The 22,176-nt window shown below is 42.5% G+C and overlaps 1 long non-coding RNA gene across 1 annotated transcript; it reads right to left on the minus strand.

The window, feature by feature from the left end:
- Positions 1–200: 200 nt before the first annotated feature.
- Positions 201–13,335, minus strand: LOC146853790 (uncharacterized). The gene is made up of 3 exons (XR_014980721.1): positions 13,299–13,335; positions 4,995–5,073; positions 201–328 (listed from the first exon to the last, which is right to left on the minus strand). It is a non-coding gene; the product is annotated as an uncharacterized LOC146853790 (long non-coding RNA).
- Positions 13,336–22,176: the final 8,841 nt, after the last annotated feature.

Consider the following 22,176-nt stretch of genomic DNA (forward strand, 5'->3'; position numbering starts at 1 on the left):
AAATATTTGAACAATGCAGCCAGAACATGTAATTATCCTTTTCTCAGTAAGAAGATCAGCCAGCATCTTGGGACAGATAACAGAGGTAAAGGATAAATCCAAAAAAGCAAGTTGGGTGAGGAAAAAGTACATGGGTGTGTGGAGCTGGGGGCTCAGCCAGACAATTACGATAATACTTATGTTGGCCAACAGAGTGAAGGTGTAGACTGATAAAAACAGTAAAAAGAACGGAATTTCCAGCTTTGGGTCATTGGTGAATCCCACGAAGAAGAATATGGTCACAGTGCTTTCATTTCTCGGCATCATGTCTTTGGGTGATAATATTTATCTAAGAGAAGGAAAACATGTAGGAAGTACATCAACTTCTATTCAGTATTTTCCGATGTACACACATTAAAACCTGCATTATGTAGAATAATGAATCTTACTAATTATTAGTCAGTGTTGCAAAGCAAGGAAAAGTCCAGATAATAATTCATCTTTAGATTGAAAAAGATGCACATGATTTTCCAGGTAAGATTGCCCATTAGCCATCTGTCACATGCTTTTTGTCACGTCTCTTAGCATCACACTCTCTCTTTGCTCCGGAGAAAACGGCCATGAGCCGTTTTTTGAGGTCCCGAAAATGTAGGCAGTTCAATTAGAAAGTGCACTCAATATCACTACAGTTTTTCTGATACATCCACCACTTCAAAGTGGATGTATCTAGAAGAATTGCTATGATACCTCTTCACAACTGGTTATATAATGTGCTTTAAATTCTCTATATAGTCATATGTATTATTTTCTCATTTAGTAAGCAGTTCTGTTTGTTTAAAAATTAAGTTACATTTACTAGTTTCTAATTGGTACCTATATGAATAAAATATGATGCTTGGGCGGAGTTTGTGTAGGCGTGCTACGTGGAACTCCACAAAGTGGTAAAAACCTCTGCAGCACTATGCGGAGTTCTATAAGTGGGTTGAGTTGCTCATTGTGCCTATTCACATGCTATACACAATTTGTAGTGCGTTCTCACACCAGAAATCAAGTGTGAATGGCTCTATGAAGTTTGCATGGGCACAGCCATGTTGTTTTTGCTATGTTTATGGTGCTTCAGCCTACGTTTTTAATCCCTCTTTAATCCATCTAATGTTACCCTTCTGAAACTTATCTACCCATCATTTTTAATTATTACCTTACCCTGTGTCTTTGTGCTTTTGTATTTTATGTTTTTACTGGACTTTTGTATTTTTTTATTTTTTTCATTACTTTTCTATTTCCTACCTTCCTTCTTTTTCCTTCCTGTTTCTGCTTTCTTCTCTTCCCCCACCCAGTGCCATGGTAGACCAGGGGAGTGACAGTGCCTGACCCCCACCGAACCAGCAAAACGCACAGGCCACAAAGTAGTGCAGCCCTACACAACCTGCTGTCGGGTGGGGGTGGCTGCCGCAGTTTTTAATGTGCAGTACCACCTCCCCAAGCTCAAGGTCTGGCAGCCGGCACGCCCTCTGGGAGCATAAGCAGCAGTGGGAGACAGTGTGCTGGTCTCTGTGCACCCATCAACAGCTTATGCACTGGAAGGCTGACTTCCTGGATACGGACCAGGACCTGCTCGAGCTGCTGGGTGTGAAGGTTGCGAGGCTTGATGAGGAATAATTATTTATTTGCTGTGTTCAATATATGCCAATATTTTTCCCAAATAGCAGGCAAGCTGCTCACACTCAGGTAAGCTAAGTTTATGTTACAATATTATGTGATCATAGAGTAGAGAGGTGCTCAGCAGCGCTACCTCTTCCTACTAGTTGGCTTGGGCTGTCTATTTAAATAGTCATGCAGACACTCCCCTGTCCAGATAGTTGTAGTTATTAGTCTTAGTGAGATAGTGTGTTCTCTCACTTCTCTGTGCCTTTGTTATTTTTATATCTCATACAGTCCCAATCCCAGGCAAATTACGGTTGATGTGTAGTATGCATGCATCTATGCATTAAAAAAATGCAGATTGAGTTAGGCCCATCAAAGAGGGTAACTTGAGACTAAGAGAATGAGAATGAGATGAGAAGAAAAGATCATTTGTTGCAATGTGTTAGTTGTTTCAAAATGTAGTTTAAGAAATTTGGAATAGGGTTAGGAAATTAGGAATTGGTCTACAATACTATTGGTAATATAGGAAGTTTTATTTAGAAAAGTTCAACCTTACTGTGTTTGCATTTCCTTGCCGAAATATTTTTTGTGGAGATTACTATTAACTGTACCACTAATCTTATTTTATGTATTTCTTAAATTAGCATCCAGGTGCAGGAAGAGGGATGGGCCTCAAAGATCCAGCTAGGCAAGCGAGGGAGCTGTCACTTCCTCCACAAGTGCCTCGGCAGATGACTTTGCTGTCCCAAGTAGGTCCTCCTGTTCATAATATTTTTTTCCCTAACTTTTGGCACTACACAATTAGAATTATTATCCTTTTTCTGTGCCTGTTTCCTATATTCAACTCCTCTTAGTTCTATTTGATTTTTCCTAAATTGTTCTTATCCCCCTATATTATCATATTTACTTATTTTCTATGATTCAAGCTACAGGACTTGTCTTCAAACTGTCTGTACTGGAACGTCTGTTCTACTCTACTATGAAGATTGCATGCCTAACTTAGGTAGTGTATGCATGGTTTGTTGGGAAGGCTTTCTTTTTCTTGCTCATGCTCAAACAGTAAAACAAGAGAGTGGCCATGGTAATAGCGGAACCCCCAATGTTGTATATGAATTATTATTATAGTATATCAGCAGTTGATGCTAGTGCAGCATGGCTCGAAGTATGAGGAAGACCTATTGCATTCACCAACAAAAACCATATGTCTTTTGTTGATCAATTATTCCACCCCTTCATTAAGCTTCATTGACCAAATTCATCATAGTTCTGCCTCTCTATTACAGAAACGTTTTGGTTGGCTTGACTACCTGACTCATCAAACATCACCAACCACCAAAATCCCCAACATCATATTTAGAATTTGATAGAAGATAGTGTTACTGAACTGTAGTGATAAATTGTAGTTGTATTTTGCTAAAAAATATTATTAATAATGGAAGATGCATATCTGGCATCTAAAATGTAATGGGAAATGTTTTTTCGAGCTGCACAGAACACCAGTGCCGAAACCAGCATTGAGAGTTGATGCAGCAGTTGCAAATGAAGGGAGTCCCAGCAGCGGCAGGGATGCGCAGTGGTAAGTCACATTGTTTGCTGATTGACAATTAGTAATATATACTCACTGCAAGAGTGTTGACTTGTGACCACCCCACTTTAGGGAGTATAGCAGGAGGTGAGTAGTTAATGGCCTCTTCCTTCTGGAACTTAGAAGGTTGATATTGAAGTTTAACAACAATGGGTTAATAGAAAATGGGAGAAAGGATGGAAAGGGAAAGGATGGGTGAAATGTAATATGAGTGTAAGGATGCATGGGTGAATACGTAAGTGAAATAATTCATAAAGGTGGGTGATACGATGCATAGGTGGGTAAAAGATGAATGAAAGAATATATGTTGTGTAAGGATGCCTGCCTGGGTAGAAGAAAGGGTATGAGTGAACGGATTAGTTGAGAACCACAGTTAGCCAAGTGACACATAGTACATATATGCAGGCATGTCATATGTTGGCTAACATAACAACAGGCAACATAGTTATGATGTATCAAATGACTTATATGACTGCTTATATGGTTGTTACAAAAATATTTGTAATTTTCTTTATTGTTTTGGTCTTAATCTCATCAAAAATATATAATGATCTTTTCTAAAAAACACATATAAATCTTCTGCAGTGTCCTATACTATAGTTAAAACAATAGTTAATGCATTTTCATTATACACTTAATAACATTTCTTTTCATATGATGCAATATGCATTACATTGATTAGTCAATTATAATATAGTGACAATAGTTTCACAATGTGAGTGGCTCAGATGGTAAAGAAGCTGACGTTCCGTTGACAAACTATGCATATTTTGTAAAGGATGCCTTCATCAGGAAGCCGTCACATCAAACATTACAGGGGATACAGGAAAGAAACTAAGTACAGAAACATGCATGCCTACTTCAAAAAAGGCTTTTTGAAATATAAGGCACAGGTCATAATGTTTCTTAAAAACACACAGTCAGTGACCATATATTGATTTGTACACTGGTGAGTGAAAGGATGCCTGCCTGAGTGGGTTAAAGGAATTCTCAGGTAGGTTTAAGTAGGATGGGTGAATGGGTGAAAGGATGCATCGAGGGCAAATTAATGTTGGTGAAAGATGCATGTTTAGATGGATGGATATATATGGATGGATGGTTTTCCATGGTAAAAGACTGGATGAGAGAATGTATGTAAAGCTTAAATGGTGTGTATCCAAGCCCAGGGTGAGGAATATGAAATGATGAATGTATAATTGCTTGGATGAAGAAATAGGGACCCCCTTCAATCTTGATAAGGGTATGCTCACCTACTTCACTTACCTAGAATAGTTGTATCAAAGCTTTGATTCAAAGTGTGGTATTCCTGTCTATTCCTTTGACTCACAGTATTTTATTAAGTGTTGCAGATACTTGTTGCATCCACCCATCATCAATTCTCACCTCTATCCCTACCCATGGCTCTTTTGCCAGTGCCACCCATGATGACCTAACCGCTGTAAGGTTCAATTTGTCACTACAGTTTTGGCTGTGCAATATGTGTCTGCTTGAGTTAGTGTGGCATTTACAAAGTTTTCAATGCATGGCAACTAAGTGTGATTCCCTTCCCTCCCAGTGCCTACTCACTCACTTCCTACCTGTACTTCACTCCTTTATTCTTTCCCCACAAAGCCTCACCAAAACATTTTAAAACCCTACTCTTTGCATGTGTGTCAGAAGATACCTTAATATAATCCCACAGAAGATGAACATGAAGCCAAAGCCCCCCACGCCTACTGTAATTGAATATGTTTGCGCAGAGCAACAGCTGGGGTGAAAGGGGAAGTGGATAGACAAGAGAGACTACCTTGCAGAGGAAGTATTCTCAGTTCTTCTTACTCTGGTCTCCTTCTGATCTTTCTAATATGGGTTCTGCAATGTTGTACCTGCATGGAATAGAAATCATACAACTCACACTTTGTAACTCAAGCGTACATTAGTTTTGCTCTAAAAAAATAAATAATTTTTTGTACTATTAACCAATGACATGCAAGTTAATAGCCTCTCTCTAAATGTTTTCTGCACCAATGAAAGGATGTGCTGCTGGATTTACGTTTGTTGTAGAATCTCTAAGAATTCTTTCTGGATTAGTTCCGGATGTAGTCTTGTAAATATTTAGAGTTCTTCCCAAAATTTGAGGTGTACTGTGAACTATTGAATAGTCTTATATTACAAGAAGGAAATCTTACCTGAGGTTCTGCTCACTTAGTAAATTTGTATTTTGCTTACCCAAAACTGCTTGCAAACTAGTAAGTGTTGAATAGTGGAATTGCAAAGACACTACTTGGTTATTGTAGATAGTTCAAAGAGAAGGATGTACTCGAAGTGACTCCTGTCACTATCCAAGAAATTCTGTAGTATTATTTAACATGCGCCGTATAAAACCACTACACTGGAGCTCAAGTTCACTAACTTTCAAAAAAATTGACGGGCACAAATGTGTTACGCAAGCACTGTGAAGAGACACTACTTGGTGTCCTTGTAATAACTAGATTCTCCTCAGAAATGATGAGTGGATGAAAGACGGCAACAGCGCCTCACTGGAAACAGTTGAAGTACAGTGTTTAACACTTGCGCATGCACGTTTTGGTCTGCTGCCACCTCGCGCTCAAATGAACTAGTCCGCTGACCTCTTTTCTCTGATTTGCAGTTTCTGTTTCTCAAATCCATAGCTGGTGAAATGCTGAGTAGATTCAGAAAATGTTTTAGAGCAGTTTTGGTGGCTGAAGTAGATCTTCTCCAATGTGAATTGCTGAGCCTTCCTAAATTTCACATGCTTTTTCCCTGACTGTTCCTGGTGTGTGCACTGGCTACAGTGTTCCTGACAATGTGCCATAGTTTTATAGACAAGTGATATATTACATCATGGCTTCCATCATGGATTTACACCTTTTCAAATTATTCCCTTTCAACATTGTCAACCACAGTGACTCAGAAGCCAAAACTTAGGCTGATGATAATGATCAGTAAAACATCTACTTACCCACCTAATCACTCCAACTTACCCTGTTGCAGTGTAATTTAAGTTTCCTTTCCTTTTCCTTACTGACAAGCAAATGCGATTGTTGTAAAAAACCATTATAAAGTGTCTTGGATTGTGAGGTCAGGGAGTAAATTGGAACTCAGTAACTGCCTTGACTTTTGTGGATGGGATAGTCTGTGATGAACGTGTCAAATACAATCTATATACTGTTTTGTAATACTTTTCCTGTAATGCAGTGCATCGCTTTTCCCACTGTTTACTTATGGCAGACAGGATGTGCGCATGATTGATATGTGACGTATATCAATATTTAGCTGCCTTGTAGGCAGTATAAGATTGAAAGGCATTTTAGAGAAGAGAAGGGCATTTGGAATAAGATAATTGTCTATTACAACTGCCCTGGCTGCAGACGGCAGAGAGTAGTAAAGTATGATTTTATCGTCAGCGTTCGATTTTGTAAATCGATCAAGATTATGGGAGATCCTTCTAAATTACGGATTAGATAAGACACTCGTCCACTTTCTGGCGCATTTGCATAGAGACCTAAAAGCCCGTGTAAGGATAAATAATGAAGGAGAGGTCTCCGGGGATATTTTAATTGGTAGGGGGGTCAGACAAGGTTGCGTCTTGGCCCCCCTGCTTTTTATCCTTTATATAAATGAACTAAATAAATCCCTGTCTAATCTTACATGCGATGTGCCGAAAATTAACGGTAAATTACTTCCCGTACTCCTATACGCAGACGATGCTGTCCTGATGGGCCGCACACCTAAAGCACTTCGCACTTTAATTATGGGCTTCGTTTCTTTTATGGCTGATTTGGACTTGTGCACCAATTTTAAAAAATCATATATTATGTCCTGCGGGCCCAAAAAACATCGCATTGATCACATAGCATCAGGAGACAATGTTTTAAAAAGTACCGGCACTTTCCCGTACCTGGGTTTGATTTTTTCAGACTCTGGATCATGGTCAGCACATGTAGTCCATGGTAGAAATAAACTTGCCAAAGCAGTCAATTCAATTATAAGCCTACGACAGCCAAAGAGGGCTGAGGTTGTGATACCCCTAATACAGATCTATAAATCTCAATGCCTACCCACCGCAACATACGGCGCCGAGGTGTGGGGGTACACAAATTGCAGTGGTATTCAGACAGAAGAAAATAGACTCTGTAGAAAGATTTTAGGGGCACAAATCTCATCACCCACCTATATATGCCATAAAGAATTAAATCTGTATTATGTTGAGGATTTTATTAGATCTCGGCCAGCCTTGTTCTGGCTAAAGATATGGCAAAACCCGGCTGCAACCTTAACTCAGGAAATAATTAACGATTGCCTTAAATGTGATAGGGGCAGTTCTATACAGTGGCTTAATGCTGTTAGGAAAAGCCTGGCCAGTGTGGAATTGGAACATATCTTTCTTCACCCTTCAAATACAGAGGGCATGAACATTAAAACCATGAGAGAGGCACTGTTTGCTCTATTCCGAAGGGAAAGAGAACACTCAGAGCTTCGTAAACCATCTATAACTAGATATATCTCTATTTTGTCTAGTCCTGGTCACAAAAAAGACATGTTACAGGATTATCTTAAGAAAAATATTGGAAGATGGCACAGGAGCCTGCTCTTTCGCCTTAGTGACGGGAGCATAAAATACTCACTCTGCTTCCCACTTGGTTTCAATAAAAATCTAGAGCATCTGCTCTGCCCATGCGGAAATGGTCAAAAACAAACAACCCTACATTTCCTGTTCTTTTGTAATTTTTACACTAGATACACCAAACAGTATTTGATTCCTTATTTTAGGTCACACACTATCACTGATTACAAATTGGCATACAATGAAATATTGCAGTTAGGAAGTGATGTCATGATTCTTAGAGTAAGTTCATTTTTGCAATCTGCGGTACGTTCACGAAAAACTATGGACTCACCATAAGATAGCATTTTATTTATCATTCCTGTTTAATCCAATTCAATGTTTACAGACTGCTTATTTGCACATTGATATAGTCAGGCCTGATGTCTGTATAGAGTTTACACCGAATTTGTCTGCACTTTATTGCCCGTTTGCACAAACTTCTTTTGACATTGACAAAATTGATTTTGTATTCAATGTTCTTGGATTGTCTATTGCATAAATTGTAATTAAGTTGGCTCGACACTCACATGTTATGTATATTGAATTTATTTTGCTCCTTATCGCCATCCTTGCACATCTTTACCCACGTCATCAGCAATATTGTCATGAAATCGATTTTTAATGTGTGTGTTTTATGCCTGTATATTATATCTAATTGGCGGTGATGATTTGTACTTTTATGGATATTTTTATCCGAATAAAGACCATTTGACTTGACTTGACTTGACTTGACTAGTAATGCATATGACTTGGGCACCAGCTCAGCTCGACTGCCTCCAATAATTTAGCAAACAAGAGAAAGAAAATGTGTACTCCATAGTGCGTACTGCCTTACTCTTTAATGAAAGGTAATTGATTGTTATTTTTCCACACAAAGTGTCTGTTTAGGTTTGTTCTACTAGGAAATCCTTGATAAGAAAGAAAAATAACAGTTTTTTAAAACTAGTGTGCTGTGTTTACATTTGCCCTAATTCCCTACAGTTAGTGCATTTGTCATTTGCCTTCAATTTTAAGTCAAACATGTGTGGGTAATGGTTGTAACTCTAATCACATCAGATCGAATGGCCCTATGGGACCTGCAAGGTAATGCTACTGTGCTATGCACTGCTAAATGTTTAAAACGTGTTTTGCACAGAGAATTGTTTACAATTTCTCTTTTTTTCTTAACAGTTACTCCTGCTGTCTGTGGTGGTCATCCAAATTGGCAGAATGTAGCAGCATCAGAAGAAGGAGGTGATATGGGTTGAGTACCAATGGCTGGTGGCCCATGAGGTGGAGGAAGAGTTAGCCGCTGCCCAGGACCCCAGCCAGCCCCTAGTGCCTCCGGCCTCTCACTCACAACACCAGAATCACATTCCACTGGCAGCAGCCCACCAGCGTTCCATCACTGATGCCCCGCTTAATTTCTGACCGCAACTCATGTCACATCATGCAGAGTCTGGAAAAGGTCAAAGCTAGGCAGATTAAGATGGAAGTCATGCAGATTAAGATGGAGGGGTTACTCAAAAATCTCCCAGCCCACTGTTTGTGCCCTCTTCTGCCCCTTTGCCCCATTTTTAACCTTTGTTTTGGTGGGTTGGACTGGGATTTGTTGTGGGTAGGATTGGAGTTGGGACCGGGACAGTTTGACCTTGAGTTTTAATTTTTTAGGACATTATGATCATTGGTTTGGGATGGGGAGAATTGTTTGGGGAGAGGGATGGGCCAGTTTAGGATTATACTGTTTAGCCTATATTGTTGTTAATATAGTAATAAATATAGTAATTATGCTTCAAATGTTTTTTGGGGTGTTCTACTTTGCATTGCTGCCATATTTAGCTCAGCAGCAGCCTCTTTTTAAAATCTGCTGATGTTGTATAACAGTTATGTGTTACTGCTACTCTTCTGGTTTCTGCAGTCTGCAACTGACCACAAAGGGGAGGTGGGTTTACAACTTTTTCCCACTTTCCATTGCCTATATTGCCTACAAGTACAAGAATTCTATGGCAGTCCACGGAGGCTCCGATTATGCTTCTCTTTGCTTTACTGCAAACCACAGCAGCCAATAAAAACAACTTTAAACTCCAGCATACCCCGGAAGTACAACCCCCTCCATAGTATGCCCTAATCACTGTCAGTACTTTAGTATATATAGTCCGAACCACGACATCACTTCCTCTTTCTTTGCTGCTGCAGCAGCAGATAAGTGCTTTTCCTTACCTTTTTATCGTTGTGGTAAATTGTGGGGAAGTTCTTGTATTGACGATTGTGCCGCTGGCGTAAATAGAGATTCAGGATTCTTTTCACTGTGCTGTTAGTTTTCAGCTTTTCTGAGGTGTTTTGTTTATCGGCTTCGGTCCCTCTGGGGACGTCGTGTACTGGAGGGCATCCATTTACTGAGGGACATCCTTCTAGAACAGGATTGGCTAGTTCGCTTAGATCTGAAGGACGCCTATCTGGCGGTTCCTATATTCCCGCCACACAGAAGGTTTCTCCAGTTTCTCTGGCGCGACCAGTGGTTCGAGTTTTCCGCGATGCCCTTTGGTCTGTCTTCCGCCCCTTGGTGTTTCACCAAACTCATGAGACCGGTAGTGCAATGGTTGAGAGAACGGGGGGTACGTCTGATAATTTATCTCGACGACATTCTAATTATGGCATAGTCGAGAGAACTCTTGATGAGGCACCTGTCTTGGACGCTCCGACTGTTGCAGGAACTAGGTTTCCTCTTGAATCTATAGAAGGCGGTTCTGACTCCATCGCAATCGATGGATTTTTGAGGATTTCAGATCAACTCTCTCACGTGTCAGTTACTGCTTCCTTTGAGGAAGAGAGTGGCAATCAGGAAGGAATTGAGGAGAGCGCTTGCCTCTCCGACAATATCCTTACGGACGCTAGCTCGCCTTGTAGGCCTGTTGGCTGCGTCCATTCAGGCGATATTTCCGGGCCCATTGCATTACAGGGCCCTTCAGCGATTGAAAATGTTGCATCTACGCAAGGGTCTCTCGTATGCACAACAGATAGCCCTTTCAGCAGGGACTCGTACGGAGATCAATTGGTGGTTAGACCATATGGATGCATGGAACGACAGGGCCATTTTCTCCTCCAGCCCGGATTTGGTGATAGAATCGGATGCGAGTCGATGGGGCTGGGGAGCGCGGTGCGGGACCATGGAGACGGGGGGTCGTTGGTCTCAGGAGGAGCTGAAATTGCATATAAACTGCTTGGAACTTCTTGCGGGAGCATTTGCAATTCGGACTCTGGCCCCGCAGAAGGTTTCTTGTTGCATCCACGGTGAGATACATCAATCGGCTCGGAGGGACCCGATCTCGCCTCTTGGCGGAGATAGCCAAGGACTTCTGGCATTATTGCCTGGACCTTCGTCTGGTGGTGACGGCGGAATATATTCCCGGGTCATCCAACGTGATTGCCGATTGGAATTCACAACATTTGCGGGACAGCAGTGATTGAAAGCTGCATCCCAGCAGTTTTGAAGCGTTGAATCTCAAGTGGGGACCTTGTGTGTTGGACCTGTTTGCGTCCAGACTCAACAGTCAGTTTCCACGGTTCTACAGTTGGCGGCCGGACCCTCTGGCGGTCGGCTCGGACGCCTTTCTTCACTCGTGGACGACGGGCATTCTATATGCCTTTCCACCATTTGCCATGATCCCGAGAGTGTTGGCACACACTCGCAGACAGAGAGCGGAACTGGTCCAGTTTACTCCTTGTTGGAAAGCGCAAGCATGGTTCCCAACCGCCTTGACCTTGGCCTGTGCTCCTCCGGTTCGACTTCGCTCATTTCCGGACATTCTCACGGATCCTCAGGGGCTTCGCCACCCGTTAGTGTTGCAGAACCAGTTAGTTCTCATGGCCTGGATACTTTCAGGCATCGCTGGCAGGTGCCGGGAGTTTCACAAGACACTCTCTTTTTCTTATCCCAGGCGTGGGCACCCTCCACACACAAGCGATACAAATCTGCTTGGAAACGATGGGTTGGTTGGTGTGGTGAGCGACACAGTGATCCAGTGGGATCCGACATCCATCTAATTGTGAATTTTTGGTCGGAATTGGCCAAATCCGGTTTGGCATACCGGACGGTGAAACTTTAGATCGGCAGTTTCGGCGGGCCATCCGCATGTGGAGGGCAGACCGGTGGGGGAACACCCTTTGGTTTGCAAGGTGGTGCGAGGGATTCATTTAGTGAACCCTCCTCAACCTAAGTACACCGTACTTTGGGATGTTTCGGTGGTATTGCGTTTTTTGAGGAACTGGCCGAATAATGAAGCCCTGTCTAGGAAACAATTATCGGCAAAATTGACAGTCTTGCTGTGTCTAATCTCATGTAGACGAGTGTCGGATGTGCGGGCATTGGATTTGGCAGGTAGAGTATTTACTCCTTCGGGAGTTTCCTTTACGATTTCCAGGCGTACTAAAACGCATTCTCTGTGTATTACATACCCTGCCTTTCCTCATCACAGCAAATTGTGTGTGGTCAAGTGTTTGAAGGTTTATGAAGATTGTACTAGGGAATTTAGAGCTGATGTATCAGGACAATTATTAATTGCTCTTCAGAGACCTTTTCGCCCGGTCACATCTGCAACCCTGGCCAGGTGGGTCACTTGGTTACTGGGTCTTGCGGGGGTGGATGTTTCCATTGTTGGAGCTCATTCTGTTAGGGGAGCTATGGCCTCAAAGTCTTTGGGGGCGGGTTCCCGGTTGCAAGATATCATGAGTGTGGCGGACTGGTCGGCTGTTTCCACATTCAAAACGTTCTATCATAAACCTATTGTGGATGTAGCTTCGGTGGTGGTGAATCAACTTTAAACTAGCATAATCGGAGCCTCCGTGGACTGCCATAGAATGAAAAATTGTCTAGCAAGCGCGACAAAGAATTTTCAATTCTATTAAGGACACGGAGGCGAGGATTATCCCACCCAAGCATCTGGTATGATGGCATTATTATGTACTTGTTATAATGTTGTACCCACCCGGTAATCCTATACATTGCCTTTAACGTCATTTTGTATGGACGTTACGATGTCAATTTCCATTTCAGGTGAACAGACCAAGCAACCTTGAGGTTCTGGAGTTTTGGCATCGGCAAGGATGTTACGGCTCTTCAGGGAGACAACTCATCTTCGCTTTGGACAGATGACATCGCCTTCCGGAGAGGAAGTTCGAGGTTCAAGTTTGGACGCACGTCGATGGGGAAATCGGTGGTCCAGTGTTCAACGGTCAAGTTTGTGGACTGTGTTAAGAGTTTCATGCAAAGAAAGAGGAAGTGATGTCGTGGTTCGGACTATATATACTGACAGTGATTGGGGCATACTATGGAGGGGGTTGTACTTCCGGGGTATGCTGGAGTTTAAAGTTGTTTTTATTGGCTGCTGTGGTTTGCAGTAAAGCAAAGGGAAGCATAATCCTCGCCTCCGTGTCCTTAATAGAATTGAAAATTCTTTGTCGCGCTTGCTAGACAATTTTTTACTCACTCCATTGTTCTCTTACCTAAATAGATGAATCAAGGAATGAAGGGTTTCCCAAGATGCCAGGGTGGTAGAGAAGTGAGGTCTCTCTCCCATCTAGTTGAACTCCAATTGTAGGATTAGTTAAAAGGATTATTCATTGCAGACAACTAAACTAAAGTAAATAAAAATGGGTTATATATCTTATTATATCATAGCTTTAAAAATATGTGAGACCAGACTACAACCATCAAAGAATACATGATAGCAGTACTAAAATATTCAGAGCAATGGTGAGCTAGTATTTCAATTAAAACTAAAGTAGTAAATACTCGCATTATGAAAGTGACAAGATTAAGAGTCTGTGCAACACAATGCCTGAATTATGATGCTGATGAATTATGTTCTTCTTTATCGATAATATTGATAATTTTTATGTGTGAGTGGGTAAATGGAGCCATTGTGAGCAATTGTTTCAGTAAACAAAGTAGAACTAAAGATCCTGAACCGAGTTGGTGTTGCTGTCGCTACATCCACTCCACCAAGTGTATGATTAATAAATGGTATAAGTTATAAAGTCACACCTCAATAAATCACACAGTCCAGGGCAAGAGTGTTAGGAGGTTGATGAATGGATGGGAAGTGGGATTTAGGGAAAGGTGTGACAAAGACAAACACTACACAAAGACATTATTCAACTGGGCAATGAGCAGCCAACCTTCATCAATCTGTTGAGGGAAGAAAAAGGAAATGAAGGATTGATTATGACACAGTTAAATCATGGCAGTGCAACCCAAACAGTCTGTCAGCCCCAGAGAGACCCGAGTTGATATATTATTATATATCTAAATGTTCTGTCACCTAGGTTTGAAAATAGTAAATAAAATAATATATAGGTGTGAGACAAACAACACACACAGATGCATCTACATTCTTCTTGTATTGTCTGTCAATCGTGGGTGCCTGGCTGATGCGGTCCTGTAAGATAAGCGTGAGTGCTATGGTGCTTTTGCCTTTTTGTGCAGGAGAAGAGAAGGCCTGGGATTGGAAAACCAAAATTATATTGTAGAATGAAGAAGGACAGAAGTTAAACTTCACCAGGAGTGCACCAAGAAGACTCAGAGGCAACATCGAAAAACATAGTCCTTTTTGCAATCATTCCTTTTATGACTGATGTGCGATCTATTAATATGACGAGAGTATTATGTCAACCAACAATCACAGTGGCCGCATGTACTATCAGGCTGATCAAACTTTCAACTGTCATGATAATGATCATCATACTAATAATATGTAGCCTAGCACATGCATAATGTGATGATCACCACATGTCTGTCTGTAGTAACATCCAACAACAGGCCCCCACCCAAAGAGCAGGATTAGAGGCTTTACATTACATGCAGATAAAACAACTGCAGCAGAGACTCCACTTTGATGGATGTAGTGAGATCCATGAAATTATACTAGTAGGTTAAGATGGGCTGAGTGCCCTGTTGAGACTGGGGCATTGGGCGACTCCAGCCTACCCTAGCCTGACGCAAGTATAAATGGGGTGACAGGCTCTCTGGAATTTGGGGTGGTGGGAGGTTCTAGACTTGCCAAGCAGGGATGCAGGGTAGGGGTTACATGTTCCAGGGACTGGTTGTAGGCAGAGACACCTCTGACACCGATCCACAGGCGTACATGATGTCACGTATCAACGGAGAAAGGAATCATCTCTCAAGATCGAACACAGAGTTAGAAATAGACAAACTCATTGGACAACAGACTAAGCAAATCGACAGACCCCACCAAATAACACGAATACTAATACACAATGTCACTGAAAATCTTGACATGGAATGTTAATGGATTGGGTAGTGAGGTAAATATACGCTGGTATTACAATACCTGTGTCGCCACACTCCAGACGTAGTTTTGCTTCAAGAGACCCATTTAAAAGGTAACTATTGTAAAGCCTTGGTCCGATATGGCTACAAACTCCAAGCACATGCGGGTTACTCATCAGGATCTAGGAGAGCTGGGATTCTAACCAGGACGTCCATCCGATTTATAGTGGTTAGGTGCTGGCACAACCAGTTGGGAAGATATGCTGCACTGACTTGCACATGGGAGAGTAAAAAAGATAATTTCTGCTTACTGTATACTGTATATTTCTCCAAAGTTACATAGTGATGCCCTCCCAGCATTGGGGAATACCATACTTGAAATGCCCCAAGGCATGCTCATTCTTGGGTTGAATTGAACACAGTAATGGACCCACAACTGGATAGACTGACAGGGGCTATGGCGACAACTTGTATAATAGATTTGTGGCGCTCCCACAACCCTGCGAATCAACAATATACCTATACCTCAGCCGCACATAAAAGTCATTCCCCACTTGATTATAATTTTACCTTTAAGACACAGGCAGGGAAATTCTGAGGGGCCACACACAACACATGAGGTATCTCGATTACTCCCTGGTTAAAGTGCAGCTACAGGGACCACCCAAAAGCAACACTACCCCCAAGACTAGACCCATGGCACTTCAGAAATAAACGGTTGTGCAAAAGGTACAGGCTCGTACTACACAATACTTTCAGGATAATTTGGGCTCCGTGGAATCAGTCTCCACTCTGTGGGAGGCATACAAAACTATGATTAGAGGGTACGCCCAAGCACAAATTGGTATACATAAAAAGAGCAGGCTAGAAAGTGGGAAGAACTCGAAAAAGAGATAATTCGATTGAAAAAGAAACCTTGGAAAATAGAGATGCAGCTGAGTCTATGATGCAACAACTTTGACTCAAAAGGTAGGAATGTAAAGACTTGGGGGAGCAAAAGGCGAGAACACAAGCACTAGCCATTCAGAGAAAACTATATGACATTGGTGACAAAGCAAACAAAATTATTGTATGGCTGGAGTTAAGAAACTAAGATAGATGTTGGGTTCTGGAAATACATACCCTGGGAGGAGGGGCAGCCCACCAGACAAGCAAGGAAATAGCAGAGGCATTTGCCCAATATTATGAAACACCCTCTAGTTCATCAACAAAGCAGTCCGCAGTGGACTGTGCCAAACTACTGCAAGAAATTTATCTCCTCACACTGTCGGCGGAGGATAGACAGGCATTAAAGCAAGTTCTTATAGAGGAAGAGATAGTGAGCACTTTTACTGACTTACAATCAGGAAATGTGGCTGGCCGTAATGGGCTACCAGTGGAGCTGTATAAAAGTGCAGCCAGCAAAATTGCACCCCATTTGTTAAAAATGTATCAAGAGTCTAGGGAGAGAGATCTTCACCTTGACCAGCACACAGCCACGATAGTTGTGATCCCCCAAAAAGTTAAATCCCGGGTCAAGTGTGGGTCATATAGGCTGATATCACTATTCAACACAAAGATAAAAGTGCTAGCAAAGGCACTAGCAAACAGATGGCATATGGTGATATATACACTGGTCAATTCGTACCAGTGAGGGTTCATGCCCCAAAGGGGCATGCGGCTTAACCTTATATGGGGCACTGGAATGGACAAAAATGACAAAAATTGCAGGGGCATTTGACAATATAGAATGACATTTTATTTTCACACAACTCTGAGTAGACTGAGTAGACTCTGAGGAGACTGGGCTTCGGACCCAGCTTTTGCGCTTGGGCAAAACTTCTGTACCAAGACCCGCAGGCTAGGCTGAGGGTAAATGAAAAAGTATCCCGACCCTTCCACCTCAGAAAGGGTACAAGACGGGTTTGCCTGCTCTTGCTAATGAACTTCGCCCTGGCACTAGAGCCTCTGGAAGCCTGGGTCCAAAATGAGACAATAATATTGGGTGTGCAGGTAGGAGGCAACTGGGAGGGCAGAATTTCCCCATATGTGGATGATTGCTCCTACATCTGCTTCACCCATACAGGTCTGCAACAGGGTACTCCATATATTCCAACTATTTGGGAGTTACTCGGGGTACACAATAAGACAAATCCTTTATCTTTCCATTGGCAGGAGACACCCTGCAGAGGCTGATGGACATGACACCATTAGTAGTTAAACCCAAATTCACATACTTGGGTAATCAAATATTCACGGGAGAGGAGGACTTACTATCAGACAATTTGTACCCCCAAAAACAGCGACCAAAGAGCGATGTGGAACACTGGAGGAAACTACTGGTGTCCTTAATGAGCAGGGCGGTAACCTTCAAAATGATGAGGCTACCTATGCCACTACACATCCTACAAAACGCCCCATGCAAAATACCTAAGACAGTGGTCTAGGGTAGGAAACAGCTAAACTCCTATGGGATGGAGGTGGCTCCAGAATAGGTCTTTGTAAACTCCAATGGGGAGTATATGAAGGGGGGCTCACAGTTCCGGACATGCAGAAATACTACTGAGGCTCACACCTAACTGTAGTTAACAATTGGGCATTAACTTATTGCAGTGATCTAGCATTTAGAGCAGACCATTGGGTTATGGGAGAAAGGGGATACCTAGCAGAACTACATCATAGAAATATGGAAAAGCAGCTTCCACCACACATGCGAATGGTAGTGCGAGCTTGGTGGGAAACGACAAAACATATAAGTTGGGAAGCGAAATTGACCGGGAGAACCCCATTGTGGGACAGCATCCAACAAAAGGAATTGAGGGGTCCTAAAAAGGTTTTAAAAAATGGGCTGTGTTGGAAATATACAGTTTAGGAGACTTATGGAGGTGACAGGCACAGAGAGATTCAAGTACATTCAACTAGGCCACGCTCTACGCCAACACAATAAGGAGGGTGAATTCTCAGAGATTACTCCCCTCTGGAAGAGAGATTATTAATAGACCCAATGATATCAAAGGCCACTTCATTAACATATAAGAAAATAAAGCACAATTCACCTAATCCAATAGACCCCCTAAGGAGGATGTGGGAAACAGAACTAGGAACCCTAGAGGAAGAGGACTGGGAGGAGGCAGTGCATAGTCCACGGGAAATAGCCGTAAGAGCCTGATTATGTCTCACTTAACTACGTATTCTATATAGGTTGCATGCCTCAAGAATGTTTTTTTATCGACTGTTCCATTGTATATCAAAGTTTTGTGCGATGGGGTGTGGTGAAATAGGCTCCTTCTTTCACATCATTTTGGAATGTAGCGTCAATCAGAATTTCTGGAAGGAGGTGACAACAGTTATTTCTGAATTTACCGAGTTAGAGATTGCAGTGATGCCGCGATGGCTGCTAATATGCATGACTGGAGAGGTAAAATGTCGCAAGCACACAATATTATGGCTTAAAATTGCTGCAGTAGTGGCACAAAGCAACATAGCCAGGAAGTGGGGGCGAGACGACCACCAGACCAGAAGGAATTGGAGGTGGATTTGGATTGGTGCGCTGGTGCTGAGAAAGTCACATATAAAGCCAGAGGATATCTGAGAAAATGGGACAAGATTTGGGGACAATGAAAGGAATACATGGGACTTTGAAAAGGGGGGTGGAACGATATGGGAAGTTTAGAGTGTGTGAAACCAAATTGTGAATGTAGACCTATGAAACAAATATGTGTACTAATTTGCAGCATATGTGTGGAGAGACGTTCTGAGCGAATGTTAAATAAAAAGAATGTTTTTATTTAAAAAAAGATAGACCTCTGTTCGGTCATCCATATAGGTTTGTACCATACTCTCAATAGTCATTGGTGCTCCACCTTGCTTGACCTTTTTTGCCGTCAACTCTGCACTGGACTTAAGCCCTGCCAGTAGAAACCAATCAGATCCAGATTTTGCGGCTGATGCTCTTGTTCCTCTGTTGCTATTTTCTTGTCTTTGATTTTGGTTGCTGTGAGCCAACAGCACTGCCTTCAGGCTCTGAAGTTGAAGGCTGAATTCCAGGGACCTCTAAATCCCTGGCATTCTATTTATAGGTCACTGACTTGCTCACCAATCCAAGTTACTTAGTTTGAAACATCCGAATCTGAAAAAGGGAATGAAAGTGACCAGTAATGTTTGTTTGGGACAATGTCTCTTTGCTCCTGTATCTTAACAGATAAGCGAAGGATTAGGCCCTCCACAAACTCATACAGAGCTTTTTTTCATCCACTCCGGCGTACATTCCAGAAACCCCCTTTAGCTGTTCCTTTAGCATAGGCAACAACGGGATAGATTGGCCCATGGTGCTGTCCTTGTTGCTGACTTACCATGTGAAATCCTCAAAAGCAAGCAGCATCTCTGTCAGGTATTTGGCTAGGCCCCATTGGTCCCTCTCAGTGATCATGCCTTTCACAGTTGCATCCCTCTTTGCATGACTTATTCAGTGATTGGTCTGTACTGCTCAAAAAGAAGTTGCAAAATGTAATAAGTTAATTACCAATGTGTTTTAACTAGCATTCTAGTATCACTCTAAATGACCCTCAGCAGCATCCATGCTTTAAAAGAATATCAGAAATGAGTGATGATTCTTCTGCAGGTGGACAGTTGCTGACTCGGCCTTCATTTTTGAGACAGACCTATATAATGATGTTAATGCAGTGCGCCAATCACAGGATCCTGAAATACACACCATCTGCCATGGCCTTAACTATAATATTGACCCTGTCCATGGCAACAAATCCAATGTTAAGCCCTCTTGGTTGTCGCCATTCAAAGACCTTGTTGTTAAAATCTTCCAAGGTGTTTCCAGCAGTATGAGATTTCTCCATAGTGACATGGCTTCTGTTGCATACTTCCAAGTACCATTAAAAATCTCATCAGTGTCAAAAACATCAGATATCATTTATCTAACCTCCACAAAAGAGTTCCAGTTTGCAGTGATGCACATGCAATTAGTGGCTTGGCAACTGGTCCACATGTCTGTTGTCAGATGGCTATTTGAGCACATTGTGATGTAGCACTGGAACAGAAACTCTGGAAAAATAGGACTGGCTAGGAACCTTCCATTTAAGGCAGATGGCTGCCACAAATTTTTTAAAACCCACCCCTTCCACAAATGGAGGAGGTCCATCACTAACATTTTAGCCAGCTTCACGTTGTATAAATGTGCCTTTCGGTGGTTGCGTTCCTACTTCCCCTCCTGACTAATATCCCAGAAATAATAGCCTGCATTTTTTTCTTCTCTGTTGGCAGTGATGCAGGTGCATTTTAGAGCAGATGGTGGTAGGTTCAATGTGTGTCTGGGTACGCCTTGAGAGTCTTGTGCCATTGCTACCTTGCTGATGTGGGTGATATTACTGCACTGCTAGAGGCAGAACTGATTTGCGTAGTGAAGATGTATTCCTCTTCTTCACCTTCCAGTGTTATTGGATCTTATTCCCTGCTCAGCCTTTCACCCTCTTCACAAACACCCTGCTAAGGTGCTCCTCCCACTGCATTATGTGGTGTTTTCTCAAAGGTCTCCAGTACCATAGCTTGTACCAAGCTTACTCTGACTAACACTTGCTCCACAAATGGAGCATATGACAATGTTTGGCTCCTTCTTGCTAACTGTAAAGAAGTCCCAAACTGGGGAGGTACACTTTCTTACACTAGTAGCACTGCCAATGTCACATAAAATGGCTGTAGGTGGGGATTTGGACATTTTCCCCTCTGCAATGCCTACTTCTACTGAGGTGTTTGTAGATGTAGGTCGCTGCCAGGGCCTTGCAAATATGGCAGCTTGCGCTGGTGGTGGTGGCATCTGTGACACATCCCTCAGAGCAGATTGAGATGAAGTAATGTTCATCTCCACTTGGGCTAGACTAACATCCATGATGACTGGCTCATCATCATCCTCCTCTTCTACATCCATAACTCTAAAGCTTTCAAGAATCTTTCTTTTCTGCAGTCTCTCCTGGTGTGTCTCACTCTCAACCTGAGGCAGGAACCAAGTGGAGTCTTGACCATCATAAGGGGGACTAGCAGCAGAAGATGATGGACTAACCCTCTTTTCTTTCACATAACATCCGGAAGACATTGAATCTTCTGAAAGAGAGGATCTACTTCCTCAGCATCTTCTGGAATGCCCCTATTTCGGGAGGACCTGTTATTGCTGGCTGTGGCTGTTGTCCACTTATCTGAGTTTCCTGCATTGATGGCTACTACTTTACAAAAGAAATAGGTTCATTTTAAAGTCATGTCTCGTCTGTACCAGACATCGGCTTGGACCTAGGTTGGCGTGGGTTCGCTGATGCATGGTTGTTGATCCCAGCTTGCTCCTTAAACTGCTGTAGCAGGCACACTTTTTCCTAAAATGGTCTGGGGAAACTTACCAGTGGTGGTAAGCCCCTTCTTATCACTGGCCACTTTCTTGGCAGCACCTTTCTTTGGGGCCATCTTGACCCTGTCACTTACCTAATTTCAATACAATACAGTGTATCCATTTGTAAACCCACACCAACATAAACTTTCATGGTATACACTCAGGAAGGATGTGAAAGAGCAACAATAACAACATACAGATGTAACAGTTACCTTTATGTGTAGCAAGTTGGGAATGCGATGTGGCACTCAGGGAGGTACAGATGACAATGGAAAAATCATCAGACAAGCAATGCTGTTGTGTGCCTAGGAGAAAATTATCTTTCTGACCTCCTCACACTCCCACACCGGTAGGGGTCCTTGCATCGAGCAAACCCTTTCAAAGACATTGAGGTGCCGATCACGATCCGGTAAAAAATTCCCCCGTGCGACTCGTATCCGGTCTTTTTACCCTACGAATTGTGCAAGTGCCGTACGAACTGGCAATCACGATTCGCATGGTAAAAAGTCCATACGAACCGCATTGGGAACATTTCCCCACACGTCCTCGGGTCAGAAAATGTGTCCGATACGTCCTCGGACGATTTACCGTACAAACGTGAAAAGTCAAGTCCGACCGAGGAATCACGATCCATCCCGTGCGTCCGAACTCACAACCGTATGGAAAAAACACCGTCCGCACCGAACTCCTACAGCAACCATGGAGACATGTGCCCGCATACGCGC

Source organism: Triturus cristatus, chromosome 4_1 (assembly GCF_964204655.1).
Source record: "Triturus cristatus chromosome 4_1, aTriCri1.1, whole genome shotgun sequence".
Lineage (NCBI taxonomy): Eukaryota > Metazoa > Chordata > Amphibia > Caudata > Salamandridae > Triturus > Triturus cristatus.